The following is an 18,561-nucleotide window of genomic DNA, read 5'->3' on the forward strand; positions in this document are numbered from 1 at the left end:
TGATTGGCACCATGAAATCCACAAAGAAATCAAAATTATTGACTTCTTTCACTGTTGCAATATTACTGTAGATACGCAGGTAAAGCGTTAATGAGAATTCAGTGATGTTTTGATATTAATAATGATACCACTATGTGTCAGCATTAGTATTGTTATGTTTATAAGATAATATATTGTGAAAAGGAAGCCTTACCATTATCCTTTGTTACTGTTATAATCAATGAAACAAAACTAGGCTATTTACCGTTAAAATTAAAAAAAAAAGTCAAAATTCAGGTGTTTATTTTACACGTATACGTATTTTACACATATAGTGATATATAGGCAACCATACATTGCAAAATACCTGATCATCAAAGCCTGGAATCTAGCATATCAGGAACCGGTTAAAAAGGTGACTTTCTTATTTTCACAGTGTACTGATGTTTTATCTTAGAGGAGGAAATATGGAACTTCTCTTATGGTCATGAAGCATCTCAATCCTACAAGCATTGCTTGAAGTACACTGTACTTTGTGAAAGAAATGAACTCTGCCTAGCCGATGTATTATTTATTTCAGTGTCAAGCACAGTTTGAAACTTTTTGTAAGCAGATCAGTATGGAAATAATAGATTTGAAAATGAACTCGAAAGGCCCCACCAAAAAAGTTTTATGTAATAAATCAGTAAAAAAGTGTAATATAGGAAGTCAAGTTAGCACCTTTAATGAATGAACTGGCAAGGAACAGAATAGAATAGATGTATTTTCTTTGAACCCTTCATCTATATTATGTTGTTTATCTGTAAGGTAACATTTTCTACTTACTATTTATATGTCATTACAAGAATTTGAAACAACCATCTAGCAGTAAGATTACTTGACTCAGGCTTTTTGTTGGTGTCACAACAGATCTTTTCTAACTCCTATGAAACAGACATTCTTAAAAGAAATAGCAGAGGCATCTCAATTCTTTTGTGCTTTCAGTTCAAAGGCTGCCCTCCTAGGCAGTTTGCCTACCAAGGCTAAGTAAGATCTGTCAATTCCTAAACATAATTTTCCTTCTTCTAAGTATGCTTAGTCCCTGGTTCTTTCCATCACGGTTTTCCAGCCTCTGCTACCTGTGATATTGCCCACCGCATTGTACCACGAAGACAGACATATTTTTTAATATACTTTTCATGAACATATTCAGAACTTTCTGTCTTCTGGAAAAACAGATAATCATTTGAGCTGTTCTGGAGATACTAACTAGTGGCTGCAGCTGCTAAGCAGTACATAAGAATATCGTTTATAAACTCATTACAGACCAGCCAGAAAAGAAACATCAACTAATTAAATTTTGTAAAGTATATATTTAATAAATATATTAAATGTTGAACTAGACAGATGCATGAGATTAAGTTTTACTTACTAAAAGCCACAAAGTGATTCAGAATTTTAACTGCTATGAATCAGGAATGATTTAGCCCACATCATAAAAAAAATATCACAAACAGGCACTCTTTCAGAAAATCTGTACAGCCAATAGATGAGCAAGGTATAAAATGAGCACTCAGAAGATCAAACCACATGAAGGAAACCAAAATTAATTATTTGCATCTGTAAGAACAGACTTATGGAGATTTCTGCATTAGAGCTCTTCTCTATGAAATATGTGTGAAAGACTGTCTTAAATTGTCTCAAAGTGTCTCAAAGTAGAAAAGGTTACAGAACAACAAAATGAACGGTAGCAAAGTTACTTAAGACCAGGGCCAGGTTCTAGTGCAAGAAAGAATGAAATGTTTGCACAATTATGGCTGAGATACAACTTTTCACTTAAAACTGATGTGGTGCCAAAAGAGCAGAAGATGGCATATGGCATCCCAATTTTTTACAGGATATGAGGTGAATGAAAGAGCTATTAACTAACAGACTCTTATGTCCATGAAGAGTGAAGCAATAGAAACTCTAAAAAAGGCATAGAATACATGCATATATGAATTTATGGTATGGTAGTTTGTAAAGTTTATTTTCTTGGAAGTTACAAGAAACTCCCACGAATTCTCTGTTGCACTTCAGAGCATGTTCAGGCCTGTGCTGCTCGGTATATTCATGGGGTGGAAGCGTGAAACAACACCATGCCTAAGTTTGATGATGACAGTAAGTTTTTCAAGTCACAATTTTCTGCAAAGAGCTGTACACAGTGTTCATGGTGCTGAAGAACTGGGCAATAAACTGGAAAATGAAATTCAGTACAATATCAGGAAAAGCAATAGTAATTTTATATAGAAAATGATGGGCCTCAAAATGGCTAATACCACCCAGGAAAATTATCTTTGAGACGTGATAGACATTGATGTGAAAGCAGTGTCTCTATGCTCAGTAATAATCATAAAAGCAAAGAGAATGTTAAGAACCAGTAGAAAAGGTGTGGAGCACAAAACAGTAAACATTACAGTGCCACTACTACATAAATTCTTGCTATGGATGTATCTTCCACACTACCTGCAGTTCTGGCTTCCCTTCCTCAATCTGGGTATCACAAAGCCAGGAGGGCTACAAAGAAGGAACCCAAATGCATGGAATCACTTTAGTAGAAGAATGAAGAAACTCAGACTGTTCAGCCATGAAAAGGGGATAGCTTAAGAGCTGATACAATAGAAGTGATATGAAGGAGGTGAGCAAAGGATGACCGCTCGTTTCTTGTAGTAAAGGAATTAGAAGGCATAAAATTAAGTTACCAAAAGGCCAGTTCAAAACAAATAAACGGGGTGCTCTGTAAGGGTTAAATCAGGGAACGTACTCTCACAAGAAGTGAAGGATACCAAGAATTTAAATTAATTTGACAAGCTATTAGGCAAATTCACAGAAGAAAAAATAAATTATTAAAATGGAAGCTACAGCCTGTGAATTAAGATGGCTTAGGCCTCAGCATGCTGTGCACTGGGAGAGCAAGCTGGGAAAATAGCAGCATTTGCCCTCCTCTTCTACAGCTCTGTTGGAATCTGCTTTTGGCCAGATGATGCTCTGCTAAATAGACTCCGTACATCAGTTCCCTCTGTTAATTATTTTAATACACCTACCAGATGGACACATCCTGTTAAGAGGCCCTGTTATAACTGGATTTCCTACATATACTTATTCTCAGCATATTTTTTTCAAGTACGATTTCTGATCACTTGCATCCAGACAGTCTGTTGTACAAGTGAGGAAACATTCTTAGGAAGTTACTGAGTCTTCTTTGTGGAGAAGGCGTCTCTCTGCCTCCCCATTATGTGAAATTATTATGAGACTTTTTTATTATTATCATTCAGGCATGGGGGAGTGTTGCCAGACAGCAGATGGAAGAGCCATTCTTAGAAATGTGTAAACAAAATTTTTTTTAAAAGTTTATCACTGTGTGTATGGCTTTACCACATGTAATTCAGTTAGTAAAAATCTGCCGAAAGATGAGATTCACCTTCATGAGTAGCTTGCCTTAGTACCAGAACTAGGATTTATTTGTACCTATTTCTTGATTATACTAAAGTCAGTGTCCTCAGAGTATGTTTTAGTCTAATGAAAACTAAAGTTTGCATGGTTAAGTGAAGATCAGATTTGGCTTATTGTAATTTTAGTCTCAATGTATGCAAGCATCTTCAGCATCAGGAGCAGTCATAGCTGAAGCAAGGTCAGACAAGCTAACTTAAAGCAGAAAATAGGGCTGGAAAGGAAAGAGGCAAGAGCTAGGAACCAAGACAGAACAGATCAAGGGCAGGATTAGGAACTAGCACTCAGTAGGAAGAGGAACTAGGACAAGGTCTAGAAAGCAAAAAATTGGATCAGGATTTTAGACTCCAGATATTTATTGATATTTTTGATATTTAGACTCAAGAGCAAAAATCTAGAGCACAGTTACAACTGAAAGTCATGAAGCCACCCAGAGCATCCCGTCTCATCTCATGTACTTCAAGACAGGTTACACCAGTCAGCTCGCTTGGAAGTCATTGCCCTTTGGAAAACTAGTTATGGCCAGATAGCTATGAGAGATGCCTGAACTGACTGTAGGAGACATCTTGACTTTGCAGCTTTCAGCGACAGCTGAGCTAGTAGGATGTGTTGGGTGACACAAGCGTCTTCCTCATCAGCAGGTACTAGCAAAGGACCTAACACCCTTTTTTTAACAGCAGTGAAGCAACATGTGAGCAGTAAGGTGAAACACAATTGCCCACTTGAGACAAGAGGGACTGGCAAACCCAGAAAAGTTTGAATCAAAGCAAATTGCAATAATCTGTTAATTAACAATAATAATTGTTAATAATCTGCAAAAAAATACACAGAGATGCTGAGAAAACAAGACAATCCTCAAGCCTTTCAAAATGGGGAAGATTTTATTCTTGGTGGTAAACAAACTAGAAACCACAGAGCATTGCACATACTGGTTTTCTGATGCAACATTACAAAATACATCCTGAGTACTGCTCTCATTTTCTTTAGCAAGGTGGGTGCTAATTTCCCTTTTGGAAGATATAGATACACAAACTGAAATATTTAAAGTCATCACATTGTTCTATGCTGTAACATAAGACGTGGCATTATTTATTCTATAAGACCATAACTTCTGTCCATTTTTGCATTTCTAATAGTTATGAGTATCTGTCAGTAGAGCCCTCTCATGAGTTTTTACCACCTAGGGGCACATGTACATATCTGCACACTTCAGGTCAGGTTGTTTAACCTCTCTGCCTTAGTTTATCCATCATGAAGGTGTATGCTCATGAGGGTCCTAAAAGAATTAGTTCTTTATGAGATTAATTTGTTCTGCAATGAATAATACTATAAGCTAATATATTAGCTTAAAGTATTTCTTTATCTTACTCTACAGACCAACAGCTTTGTACCTTCTTTGATACCTACTAGGAAATTCTTGAGTTTCTTTTTCAAGAACTGGGTGTCATTTCTAATACAATGGTTTTCTCATGAATTTCAATGTGACTTCCTGCATTTTAACCTTAGATACACACATACACTTCAAACCAAAATCCAATGGGAAAAGTAAACAACATTCAGGTATGAGCATTTGCTTCCTGTTGAATTCTGTGGAAATCATGGAAATATCTCTGTGCTGAATTGGACACAACTTGTTTCCTCTCTGCTGCTTGAACAATGGTAACTTATCAGACTCTGCTGATAAACCTCTCCTAATGAAATCCCTACCATCCTGAATCTAATGGCAAAATAAATTCCTTTCTTTTACTCAGATACCTTTGTACTTTTTTGTATATTTGCTATATCACCACATGCTGAGTTTTATCTGGGTCTTCTAGAAATTGCTCTGAAAAGGTCTCCAGTTGACCCAATATCTCATCATGGTATCAAGTTAGACATTGACGGAAATCTCTTCTCTTTTATCCAATTTTAATCTGTTTCATTGGCTCCCTAAAAGGTTTCAAATGGACTGTAAACCATTATTCTTAGGCAAAAATCTAAAAATCTGTTGGTTTAATATAATCAATAATTCTTATTCTTATTATGTCATCTTGCATTTTGAATCTTTAGCCAGTGGGTTCTCTACTGCAGTTCGCGTCTGGCAAAGGCAGTGGCACAACAGAAGTTTCTCTGTGTAGCCCCACAACTGTGTCATTGCATTTAATCTTCTATAATCACACTGCAAATGAGTCCCACTTCCATATTCATTCATCTTTGGCACTTTTTCTGAGATTATTAATATCGGGTGGCAACTTTTGAAGGCTGGAGATAGAGATGGAACTCCCTTTATGCGGGAGTCCAGGCCATATAGTACTGGGCTAACTCTGAAGCAGGAACCTACAATGGAAAACCCTTCATATACCATCCTCAATCCCTTGATAAGACACATAGTCTCTTTCTAGCTATTTCAAAAGATGTGTTGGAAACAGCAGGTGTCAGGTTGCCTTTTAATTGTGCCCCGTGGCTTTGGATTTCACTGCCTAATGGAAGGAGATCAGTTACACTATGTTGATGTAGTTTAACAACAGGCTAAAAAAAGACATTTTTGTTTTTCTGGCTCCTTAATCCATGTGAGATGTGTTAGCTATTATTTTAGTTCTGTGTCCCATGAGGCTTTCCAAGCAGTTCTCCAGACATGTGCATTCTACCCATTCCTGTTTACAGAAACAGAGCAGACTACTGGTGTGAACTTGTTTGTTGGTTTGTAATGAAGTGTCTTTGTATTGGGGAAACTAAGCCTTTAATTAAAACCATCTGGCACTATAAACTGTTTCATGTTCCATAATACTGAATGTGGTTTTCAGTTAGAGATATGGAAAGTCAGGAGGTTTCCTCATTCTAACTAAAAATTCTGTTGCTGGTTTTCCTCTTAAAGATGGAATACTCCATCCCACACAAGAGATGAGTAGAACAGCTACATTTAACAATTTTATAGTCCCAAATGCTGCAGTATTTGCATCACAGAAAGTTTTACAAAAGGACAAATAAACCATGTGACAGCCACCTTGTTACTGTTTCTGCCAGTCAGCCAATATCTTTGATATTTATATCAAAGAATATATACTAAAGTTAATACAGATTCAAAAAAGGTCAGGAAATATCATGCTCCTCAATAGCATATGTATCGACAGCTGATAAGGGAGAGTGGCCAGGTGTGCACAGTTTTGAGAAATGAGAGATCAAGAGAAGTAGAACACTGCCATTAAAATTACAGGTCCCATAAGCAAAATCCAGTCTTAATTATTTTCCATTTCAGTTACGAGTTAGCTTTGCTAATACTATTTCATTATCTCCCTTCTCGTGAAATCTAGTTTCCCCAGATTAAGTGACTTTGACCATAACACTGTGTTTGTAGATCAGCAAATATGAACTTGTTAGGTATTTGCAGGAAGAGCCTACAGTGATTAATAAGGCAAAAGATTAGGAGCAAGGACAATCTGGGTCCTAATCCCAGCTGAGCCACTTATGGTGTAACCTTGGTGAAGTTACTTGACCTTCGTGTTTCTCTGCAAACTGCTGGAAATTGGATACCAGCTGGACCTCAGAGAATACCAGACATGTCTGCTGAATTCCCCCCAATTAGCAGTGTTAGAATAATGGTGAGTAGGTTTGCATTGTGATTGTGGGATACTGTGCCCACAAATACAGTCAAGGATTAATGACCCTCCTTCCCTTTCCTGGCAGGACTAAACCAGTGTTTAAAGGTGGCCTGTGCACTGCACTGTCCAACTGTTGGCTATATCATAAATGCAAATAACAGCACACATGAGGCAATTAGACGTTAAAAGGATCCCAGCTGTTCCCTTCTACCCAGCATTCTCCTGCACTTCCAGCAGGGACATTTATCAGATTATCTGATTAGAAAGATTAGATTTATAGGGCCAGACTCTTAGCTGCATCCATGGTGAACTACCTGCAGTTCTTTAATATGGGATCAGTTCTGCGCAACTGGAAAAGGCAAGTCCAAGAGTTGGTAATCCCTAAGGTGAAGTATCATTCTGGCCACATTCACGCCAAACACACCTGCCAATGATCCAATGCCAGTAACTTTATATCATCAAAGAAATTCCTCATGTCAAGTGTATCCCAAAGTCCTTTCGTGCAACTAGGGGATTTCCCTGAACTGAGCCTAAATTTTCTTCTGTCAATATTTGTGGTATTATTTATTTTAAAAGCAAAGCAAGAACACAGGTCACAGTGAAGAAAGGCTCAGCCTTTAGTCACTTTGGCAATAAAACAATATAATCCCACATAATTCTCAGACCTCGTGGTTCACTGAAGGGAGGACAGTGAAGGTGTGCTTACATGACTGCCATTATATATAGTTCACGTGTGGTTTCATGCAAGTATCAATAAAAGAAGAATAAATACCTAAAACATCACTATGGGAGTAATTTGAAAACCCAGATAATAAAACAGCACCATATTATCATACGAAATCTTCCACATTTCCTACAAAAGAGAAAGTAGTTTTCTGTAAGTAATTAGAACAGTACAGCATAACAACTATATATATAGTACAGTATAACAACTAATGCAATATTTCAGAATGATCAAATTGTGAAGAAGCTGTGATGTGGAGGATTAAGTAAAGTGTCTGTTATTTTGTTTTTATTGTGGTCCTCAGTCAGTATGTTTGTTCATTTATTCAGAATGGTATGGAGCTATACTTGCCAAAAGAAATATGCAGTATCTTTCATACAAAAATCTCTTTGCAACTCCTCTGTGAGATAATCCATGCCCCATTTAGCCTTGTGTGGGAGGGAGAGTAGGGATTTTGAACAGATAACTGCTAATTTGCTGCAAAGTTCTCCATCTATTATTTATTGTTCTATTATTTTACAACAAAATTATTTTCCAGCAGAGCCACAGAGACACATTCACATGCCCTCAAGTGCAGTCTCATTGGTAGTGCTTATTTGTCTGCTAAACAAAAAGCTAAATACACCTATGTAACTTCTTTTAAGCCCCCTCTGTAAGGAGTCATGTAGGACCATGTAAGACCTTAGTTGGGCAGTTTAGCCAGCATGTGGGTTGTCTAAATTGAAGCAGGCGTAATACAGCTGAAAATACTATACAGCAAAGAAAAAGTAGGGAAGAAATTATGTCCAGATGTCCACTGTCTGATAGCATTTTTTCTGTAGTTGGTGCAGCTCATCCCTCATCAATTTTTGCTCTATGCCAGGACCACTCAGGTTAGTTGCGTCTGCTGGTAAATTTTGCAAGGATCAACTCGTCAAAAGAGCACATATCACCTCAAGGTTTGGCACCCAGCATCTTAGATGGGAAATGTGCTGGCCCACTCCTGCTGCTTCCCAAGAGACCTGAGGAACAGCTACAGACACAGAATCTCTGCAGGAACATGGGAAAATCTCAATTTCTGCAGTGTTGTAGAAGTTCCACACAGTATATGTGGCCCTGCTCTTTCTGTCCTATTATTATGAGGTAGCTCACACAAAATGCTGACATTTGGTAGGCACTACACTGCCTGTGTCAGAAAAGGTGCACCTGTTATCTATTAAGTTGTGATAGTATTTATTCCACCTTTCAGATTCATAGTTTTCCGCCTTGTTCTACACCTGACTGAGAAACTCTCAGAAAGAACTTGTGCCTTATTCCTAATCCATGTCCCTGATCAAAGAAAGGAAGAATTTTAGCCTTAGACAATGCAGCTAGAAAAATTGAAAAAATATAGATGTATACTGAAATCTTGTTCTCATTAAAAACAAAGAGTATTTTGTTCTTAAAGTTTAATTGGGTAGAATTGACCCTTAAAGACATGGTATACAATTTCAAGAATTAAAAATACTGATTTGTCATTCTCTAGGACACCAAGGGTAGAATTAATTCAAAATAAGTGGGACAAGTCAACTGGAGATGCCAGTCTTTCTCTTTGGACTGTAGAGGGAATGTAAACAACTATTTCTTAATTACATATTTAACCATTAGATAGCTAAAGGTACATGGGCTGAGTACCATCTTTAATGGGTTAAGAACACTGTAATGCACATGCACACACACATGTCACATACCGATAGCATCACTTGTTACAAGACATCTTCCATCCAAAGCACCAGATTTAAGTTGGCTGCAATTTGACAGACTATGTTTGATGTGAAGTCTTCCATCTTTGGCTGAACGCCTTGCAAAAATTCAGTCAGAAGTGAGGACCAAGTTAGGGAACATTTAAACAAATTGGACATACAGTCCATGGGACCTGATGGGATGCACCCTGCGAGCGCTGAATGAGCTGGCTGAAGTCATTATGAGGCCACTTTTGATAACTGAAAATTCATGGCAACTGGGGGTTTCCTGTCAGTCATGTTCAAAAGGGCAAGAAGGAGAATCTGTGGAACTGCAGGCCAGTCAGTCTTACCTCAATCCCTTCAAAGGAGATAGAGCAAATGATCCCAAAAAAACCATGTGAAACATATGATGGACAAGAGGGTGATTGAGAGTAGTCAGCAGAAATCATGCCTGAACAACCTGATGGCCTGTGATGATATGGATGTTGTTTATCTTGATCTCAGTAAAGACTTTCAGCGTTGTCTCCCATTACATCCTCACAGACAAACTGATGAAACATGGCCTAGGAAAGGGGACAACGAGGTGTGTTGAAAACTGAACTTGCCAGAGGTGCAGAGGCTTGCAGTGAGTGGCATGAAGTCCAGTCACTAGTGCTGGACCCCAGAGGTCAATACAGGGTCCAGTACTGTTTAATCTCTTCATTAAAGAGTTGGATGAAGGGGTGGAGTGCACCCTCAGCAAGTTTGCAAGACATACAGATTGGGAGGAGTTGGTTGTGCTGCCATTCAGAGAGACCTCAACAGGCTGAAGAAGCAGGCAGACAAGAATCTCATGAAGTTCAGCAAAATAAGGCAGTTGGACTAGATGATCTCCAGGGGTCCCTTCCAACCTCACCAATTCTGTGAATCTGTGAGCCTGAACAAAGCAAAGAAGAAAAAAAGAAAAAAAACTAAGACAGTTTTCTTTACATTAAAAATCTGTATATTGGCACTTTTTTGACAGAGCTAACTCCTTATCTGGTTTGAAACAGCAACTTGAAATTTGGCAGAGACAAGGGTATTTGTATCAAGGATACTTCTATTGGCTTCCTGGTCAATAGTCCTCTTAAGATAAGCAATCCTTAATAGATAATGCAATATCTATTTTTACATATGCTCAGTAGGCATTTATTAGAGATTCACAGCTAAAAATTCCAAAGATACTGTTATCCCTGAGCATGATAAAACTTCCTTGCAGCCACAGATGAAAACAGTCAAGGACACCTCTTTTCACTTATCTCTGAAAGGCTGTTACAGGATCTCACTCCATGGGTGGCCAGAAGCCGCCTAGTTCCCAGTCTAACTGCTCATGATGAATTATAACCTTTCCCTCTTACATTGATACTAGTGTTTAATGGTGAACATCTTGTTTAACTTTGTAAAATGAAGGTTGAATGGAAAATAAAGATTCTGTAAAGGCTCCAGAGAAGAAGGTATCAAGGAAGAAGCAAGTTTGGTACAAAAGGTGTGGCAAGAAAGAAAGAAGCAAAAGAAGAGGAGGGACTGTCTTGGCAAGGAGATTTTGTTAGGAGCTACTGGTGGCACAGACAAACTCAGACTGGGAATTTTGGAGGAATGCATGAGGGAACCATGAGCCATGGGCAGAAGAGATGGTTTGCATGATGGGGCATTGTGGCTAGACAAATTATGGAGGTAAAGTTCTGAGACAAGGAATCCACATTGAGGAATATGGAAAAAAGAGGAAAAACTTACTGCGTAAGGGTGGAGAGGCAACTGGAATGGGGACTGTGAACAAACTGAAGAAACAAGGAGGAGCAAGTCTGAGACACAGGGAAGAGTTTGTGTGTGAGAGTGAAACTGATGACACAACCTAGTCAGTGCATTGCTATCTGATAGAATCACTCATCTGTGAATTTTTTAATGAAGCTGGAAAATTATGTTTATGAAAGAGATACTTAGTCAAAAGCTTCACTGTGCATGTGCAGCCCGTGCATCTCTTTCAGAGAGCAACTCACTATGGGTTTGAACTGTCTGTGCAGGGAGGGACAACATTGCCTGTGAGCCAGGAAACGTGAGGTGGGCAGGACGGGGGATTGCAGCAATAACAACAGCTTTGCACAGTTAATGCAGCTGCATGGTACGCTGGAGAACACAGTTTTATGCCTGTCTTTTCTAGAAGTCCCCTGGTATGCTGACCAGGCCACTGAAACACCATTTTACATCTGTTCAGAATTTCAGTGCCTCATTTTCTGAATAAAAGCTGCTTACTATTCCAACGCACAGAAGTACACAGCAGTTGGATCTGCTGCCCACACCAATGGGGAACACTGTTAATATGCATAGCGAAGTATCATGCTGAATTCTCTGAAGAATTACCTTACAGTTTTCTTAAATCAGGCACACAATGCTAATTCCAGTTTTATTCTCCTTGTGCCCTAGATCCACTTCTGTAAGGGGAAGACAGCACTTGCCTCAAAGAGATTTTGAGAAGGTGAGTATTAATGAAGAGACAGATATCCTTGTAACTATCACACACCCATAAGAAAATTCATGCTTATCGTTGTGAAAGGGGTCTCACTAGACTGCAGTGAACAAGGTATATGTACAAGCTTCATGCAGAACAATGAGAAAGAAACAACAAAATGAGTAGCTATTCAGTAAGTAAACACTGTTCTTCCTGTGGATTGAGTGAGGCAGGAATTCTGCAGGAAAAAAGCAAGCCTGCTGGGGATGTGTGGTCTGTCCTGCTCCAGGCAGCACCGGTCAGCCACGGGGCTGCTCAACAGGGATCCCACAACATCCCTGTCTGCTTTATTTACAACCCTTCTCCACCACCACTCTAAATAAGCAACCTATCCTGTTTTAGTCTTTCCCCACTGCCCTCCGTTTTGCCGACTGCATACTTACTTCAGAATTCCAGCCTCAGCAGCACATCCCTGCCGCTCTCTTTGAAAATTTTCACCTGCAGGGAGTTCCCCATACTCCCTGTTCACATCTTTTGTCTGGTAGATCCTCCCGTCACTGTATTGCTAGCTTAGCCTTGGGTTGGCCCACTGCTTCCCCCTTCCCCTGTCTGAGATGCTAGCAGTTTCTCACATGCGCAGCCCACACAGCAGGAGGAGTGAGGGTAGCTGCAGCCCCAAGTCCTGCTGTTGCCAGACCCTTGAGAGGCAATGCAGCCTGCACACAAGCTGCTCTGCAGCAACAGCGAGGTGGCTTTGGCTTTGCTGGCACATGCCACATCTCCCTTGCTACAAGGCAGAGTGATGTTTGCAGCGAGGTGGAATACGCACCTCCTCTCACTGGCTGGCAACAGATCTGGTCCCTCTTCGGCACCTGTTCCACAGGCAGGTCTCTACTGACCATCAAATCTTGTAGCAGCCCTCTGAGTGGCATACTCCTGGGGCCATCGGTATGCTGTTTTTCCGGCCAACTCACTTTACCCTCCCAATGCACCCCATCATTTAGTGTAAACCACTGTCCATCTGCCTGCACACCCTTGACAGAGATGATGTAAAAAAGTAAAGGCTGTGTCATAAAGGCTGTGCTGAAAATGTGAGAATATAAAACCAGAAGTAATGAGTCAGATTAAAGGACCACCCAAACCAGTATCTCCAACACCGGCTGAGTAAATTTGCAGGGAGAAGCACAACCCAGAGCAAGATGCTTTCCCAAAAATTCCCAACACCTAAGGATTTAGCTTGCCACCAGCTGTATCCTTGTATGTTACAACTCTTAACAACTCTTTTATTCCATTACTTCTCCATTTGCTCTTTGAAACTGGATGATTTTTTTGCTTCTAACATGACATCATGTTTCCCAGCCTAACTATGGGTTATGGAAAAAAGTTGCTCTCCTTTTGTCTGTTTTGAATGTACTAGTTTTGAATGGAATAAAGTTTTATTTGATGTCACCTAGCTGTTGGATGAGAAGACACAGTGAGCAATCATTTTCTGTTCTTCTCCTGTACTACTCATTTTATTATCATATTCTTTATCTATCTGTCTTTTATCTATGCAGAAATATCATGGTCTATTTAATTGTTCTTCATATCCAAACCATCCCATATATTCAACCACCCTTATCACCACTCTCTGCTCTTCTTTGAGAGGGGAGAACTGAACTGCATCTGATATTCAAGATTTAAGCGTACCAAGAACATCTACAAGCAAACCTATATTATCTCATTTCATTTTTTTTTATTATTTGCCTAATAATTCCTGAATTCTGTCCTCTTTTTAGTGGCTATGCAGCATTGAGGTTACATTTTTATGGCCTTGCCTGTTGAAGTTCCTGAACAGTACCAGCTAGTAGTTACCCATCACTGTGTATTTAAAGCTGAGCTTGGGATTTGACATGTGCATTACCTTTACCTTTATCTACATGAATTTAATTGACTATTTAATCACCTGGTAATAGCATGATATGTTTCTGCAACTCTCCAAAAGAACTTCTGGTCTTTATGAATTTACGTTTTGCTCAGTATCATGAGCAAACTTGACTTTGCAGCCTCAAATACATTTTTTAAGTAATTAATATGCCAAGTCTATAAACATATACTTAGAAACAAACAGATTTTTTTCATTAATAATGCTCAAAGTTCCTCACAGATCCACAATGCTTATGACAGGCATTTACCTTCCTCAGCTGATGTTCATTAATTTTGTCTGTATGAAGAGTTCAAAGCCAGATTCATAACCTTTCACAGGAAATGTAGCAGAAGATTTTGACTGAATGAGAAGTGCCAGAACTCTGTATTTTTTTATTGTTTCCATCTTCAAGCATTTCTCTTACTCTTTCTGCCCCTCTCATTCCTTTATTCCAAAGTTTCTCTACCTTCTTATTTTGTTACTTCCCATCTCTTCCTGTTTACATTTTTCTCTTTGTTTTTTTCTTCATTTCAGTGTCCTTTTTTTGTTTATTCTGTTTCTTGAGTTTCCACTTCTTTTTTTGCTAGTTTTGCAGGATCCTCTCCAGTTCTGTACTTTTCCATTATGATTACAACCATTCTATCATGTAATGCTTACTATTTTTGTGGCAGTACTGAATCAATAAGCATTCCTATAAACGCTTGCAGACTTAAAAACAAGCTGGTCCCTGTCCCTGAACATTTAGCCTAAGTCAGTGACAAAACGTAACAGGGAAAAATAGTGGATGTGGAAGTGCAATGCGATTTGTGGAAGAGCTAAGGGGAGTAAGCTGATATCGTAACATGCTGGTTGCTTGGCTCTGTTGACCAGAGATAGTACAGAGATTGTCAGAAAGTCAATGTGGGAGTTTCAAGGAGTTATTAGATGCTCCACCCATAAGGGACACTGAAGGAGAAAAGGTACTTGTAGAAAATTATTTACAGAATCAATTAAAAAAAATAGGAGAAATTGAGAGTTGTAGTTGCTGGGTGATAGCAGTGGGCATTGGTGAGGCGTGCAGATCGAATCAGTGACGATTGGTCTGTGCTTGATACTGTGAAAAAAGAGGAAGACAACAGGACACTCAGATTATGACTTTCCTTCTCCTGATCCGTGTTTCTGGCCATGTTTCTTCTACTCTTTCTCCAGCACTGGAAATACCACCTAGCAACTCTAAACGGTAACAATTCTCACATATTTTCACAGGAGCCATGATACATTTCACAAAAGAACAAGAAAACTGACTTAGTAAAGTGAGAATTTATGCTTCAGAAGTAACTATCTCTTGGATAGGTCAAAGCTAACATAGCAGTTTGGTGCCATTCCCACCTAGGCCCCACTTGATCTGATAGAACTGGGGGAGAGGGACACACATTACTCCTCAGAGACGTGTTCCCAGCTGCCTCTAGGACTTATTAAGGAAACTGGATATTGTCCCCTGATGTTACATCTGCCCTCAAACCTGGAAAACAGACTTTTTAATTACAACTAACATTCTCTCCTTATCCTGGTTACTTTGTCATTCAGATACCCAAGCCTCTCAGTTTCTCAGGCAGACTATAGCTCACTTCTTCCATTTTTACCGCTCAACACAGATTTCATTTTCAAGTTTTGACCACTGCTTTCAGTGTAATTGTTAAAAAAATGGGAGGAAAAAAGAAAAAAAAGAAGAAAATAAAGCTGACCCAGGAACCTAAGTAGAGTGGGGAGTCTGCAGGCAGCAGATGGAAAACAAGCACAGAGTACTAGGAACAATGTGAAAACAGGGTCAGCAGGAAACATCAAGTAAATGTAGCTTCCTCTATGGAAAATGTATTTGCATTGACTTCATTTAACTTTGTATATGAGAAACGGCAAGCTTCAGGCTGCAGAGTTCCTTTTCCTTTCCATTGAAAAGTTGGCTTATACAGATTAAAGACATTTTGTAACTATGTAATGTAAACCAATGACAAACAAACAAAAAATTAAATGTACTATAACTCTTCAAACCCTCTTCTCAGCCTCTATCCGTACAGTACCAAGCCTAATGGCATCCTTGTCTACGACTTGACATAGCTTCCCATGGAAAGCTATGTTTATTAAAAAGTAACAAAATAGAAAAGTGACTCATGAACTTGTCCAAAATCTAAATTTAAAAAGTAGGGTGAAATTTCATAGTGCAAGCAAGTGCCTCAGGAGTATAGTTAGATCTCCTCTTGCAAAGTCAACTGGAAGTGTCTAAGCCCTCTGCTCTGGATGTGGTTACTCCTGTAGGGTGAACCACCAGACCTGACAACTGACACTCATTTGTGTCAGTGCGTTCTGACACCTCCGTTCTGGAGGTGAAACCCTCCAGGAAAGAAGCAGTAACCATGTGTTAACAGCAGTAAGTGAAGGTGTGTCTATGCCTGAAACTTGAATATTAAATATTTTCAGTGCTTTAGACTGTGACCCATTAATTTTACTGGAAATAAAGCATTTAGATTCCTTGAATAGCTATAGATTTCAGTGCCATGGTCACTGGGCCTCATTTTAAATCCCAGTTTACTTTTGCCTACGACTGCAAATATGGATATGAAATGACAGGAGTTTCCCCTAAATTCACTTTCTTTGTGAAAAGGAAAACCAGCAAACCATAATGTAATCTAATATCAGGCAGACATTTGCTTTACAGGATAATAGACATACTGGATTAAACTCATCCCAGAGCAAGTATAAAAGAGTATAAAGTAATTTAAATGTGTTGATGTAGGTGCATGAATTTTTATTACGAGTGTTAATGACTATAGAAGGTGAAAGGCAGTGAAAGCTCAGGATTACAGAAACATATTTACCACAGACAAAATGCTGCTCACAGCAGTGGGTTTTTATGAGTGTGGTTCAGAATGTCAAACAGATAGTGCTCAGCCCTGAGACAAGCCACTGCACCTCTGCAGGCTGGCTGGCATTGGTATTTACCATTCCCCTTATTTAACATTCCCCCTGTTTCAAAACTGTGAGAAACATTTTTCCTTCACTCTGAAGCAGTCTGTACTGCATTTCTTAATCTGCCAGGTAAACCCTCTAGAAACCAGTCTTGCTTCCTTCTCTGAGTTTTATGGGACAGGAAGAGCAGAAGGAAAGGAAGAAAGACAGCAAGAAAACACAGCATACCAGCAATAGACATATCAGGGGTTTGAGACTTGCAACATTCAGATAAGCTCAAAAGATCTGATGGACATTTCTCTGAGCAGAAGCCAAGGAATGGTTGAGGTAATTGTGCTAATTCTTGTAACAACCCTGCAGAGGAAGAAGAAAAAGGTGTCTGAGGGTGGTGATGTGGCATATGGGGCAGCCAGATCGAGGTTGCTTTCAGTTTCAGAGGCGGAGGGAGTAAGAATCCTTTTAGAAGGTTAAAAAAGTAGCTACGACACAACCTGTGGGTAAAAGGTTTATCACATTCCTTATTCAAGAAGTTAAAGTCAACCTTCTTAGAAGAAGAATAAATAACGGAAGACCTCATCCCATGTAACATGGAGGGACTTCTCCATAGCAGTAACAGGTTTTCTTACCTTGGAACCAAGTTTTCAGGTACCTTTGCATTTGTACACTAAATTTAAGAAAGAAAGAAAAAAAAAAAAACCACCACCACCACCCCCCCCCAAACAATACAAACAAAAAACCCACACAAAATCCAGAAGCACTTCAATGTACAGGAAAATTAAGTGAACCATTAAAAAAAAGGAGATACAGCAAAAAACTGCATTCATTAAGGATTCCCTAATCCCTCTAAAGAGGTCTGTATACCCACAGCAGAGCAGCAAAAGCACTAAAGATGGACGATCAATATAAAATAGTCAGTTCTTGTGAGCAGTGATTTTGGCATTTTAGAGTTCAGAAACTGCTGCAGGAAAATTAACCTCTACAGAGTGTTCTGTAACAAGAAAATTTAAAAATATAAGTAAATAATTCTGGGCATGCTGCCTGAAAGATTAAAAGACTATAAATATGAGAGCAAATAAAATTCAAAGCGATCAAAAGTACCTACATGTTGTTCCTTTGCAGAAGCAATGAGAAATCACATCTTGTGAGCATGTAACTGATTTAGAACATCATTCTAAAGAAGCTTCCAAGAGTGTAGAAGCTGACTCACACAAACAAAAAGCCTTGCATGAGTTGCATTTTCAGCAATGCAGATAACAAATTCAGTGCATGATAATGAAGGCTTTAGCCATGTTGGGCGGTAGAACAGGTTATTTTTGGCATCCCTAAAATCCATTCTATTTTGATGTGTTGCCAATGACTGCGTCATTTCGACTTTCTGAAGCTGCTGGTTGTGACACCCACATTGTTCTCATCTAAAGGACGGTAATGTCCCTTTGTTTAACAACAGTTGAAACAATGGAAAACCACTGGCCCCCGAAGAAGTCTCAGGGAAAATGGACAGTAATGCTGTCTGTGGGGTTTACCAAGGGCCTGGCAAAGGTGGGAGTAGTGAAAGACTGGTTTATACAGCTGGATGTGATGAGAGGAGAAATACCCAAGGAGTATTCCAGGAGAACAGCAAAGCCATTACACAGGGCTGTCTGCAATTTTTCTGCTACTTTCTTTTTGCATAACCTTCAAAACAAAGAAGAAAAAAAAAAAAAAGAGGCAGAAAAAGAGCATGGTTGCCATGAAACTGCTTCCTGCTGTTTGGTTACTCTATATCTACAGGATGCAAGAACAGGATGGCACCAGAA

The 18,561-nt window shown here is 39.2% G+C and overlaps 1 long non-coding RNA gene across 1 annotated transcript; it reads right to left on the bottom strand.

Annotated features, from left to right (window-relative positions):
* Nucleotides 1-4,332: 4,332 nt before the first annotated feature.
* Nucleotides 4,333-17,953, bottom strand: LOC129736890 (uncharacterized). The gene is made up of 3 exons (XR_008734032.1): nt 17,868-17,953; nt 9,459-10,368; nt 4,333-7,878 (listed from the first exon to the last, which is right to left on the bottom strand). It is a non-coding gene; the product is annotated as an uncharacterized LOC129736890 (long non-coding RNA).
* Nucleotides 17,954-18,561: the final 608 nt, after the last annotated feature.

This window comes from Falco cherrug, chromosome 9 (assembly GCF_023634085.1).
Source record: "Falco cherrug isolate bFalChe1 chromosome 9, bFalChe1.pri, whole genome shotgun sequence".
NCBI classification, from domain to species: domain Eukaryota; kingdom Metazoa; phylum Chordata; class Aves; order Falconiformes; family Falconidae; genus Falco; species Falco cherrug.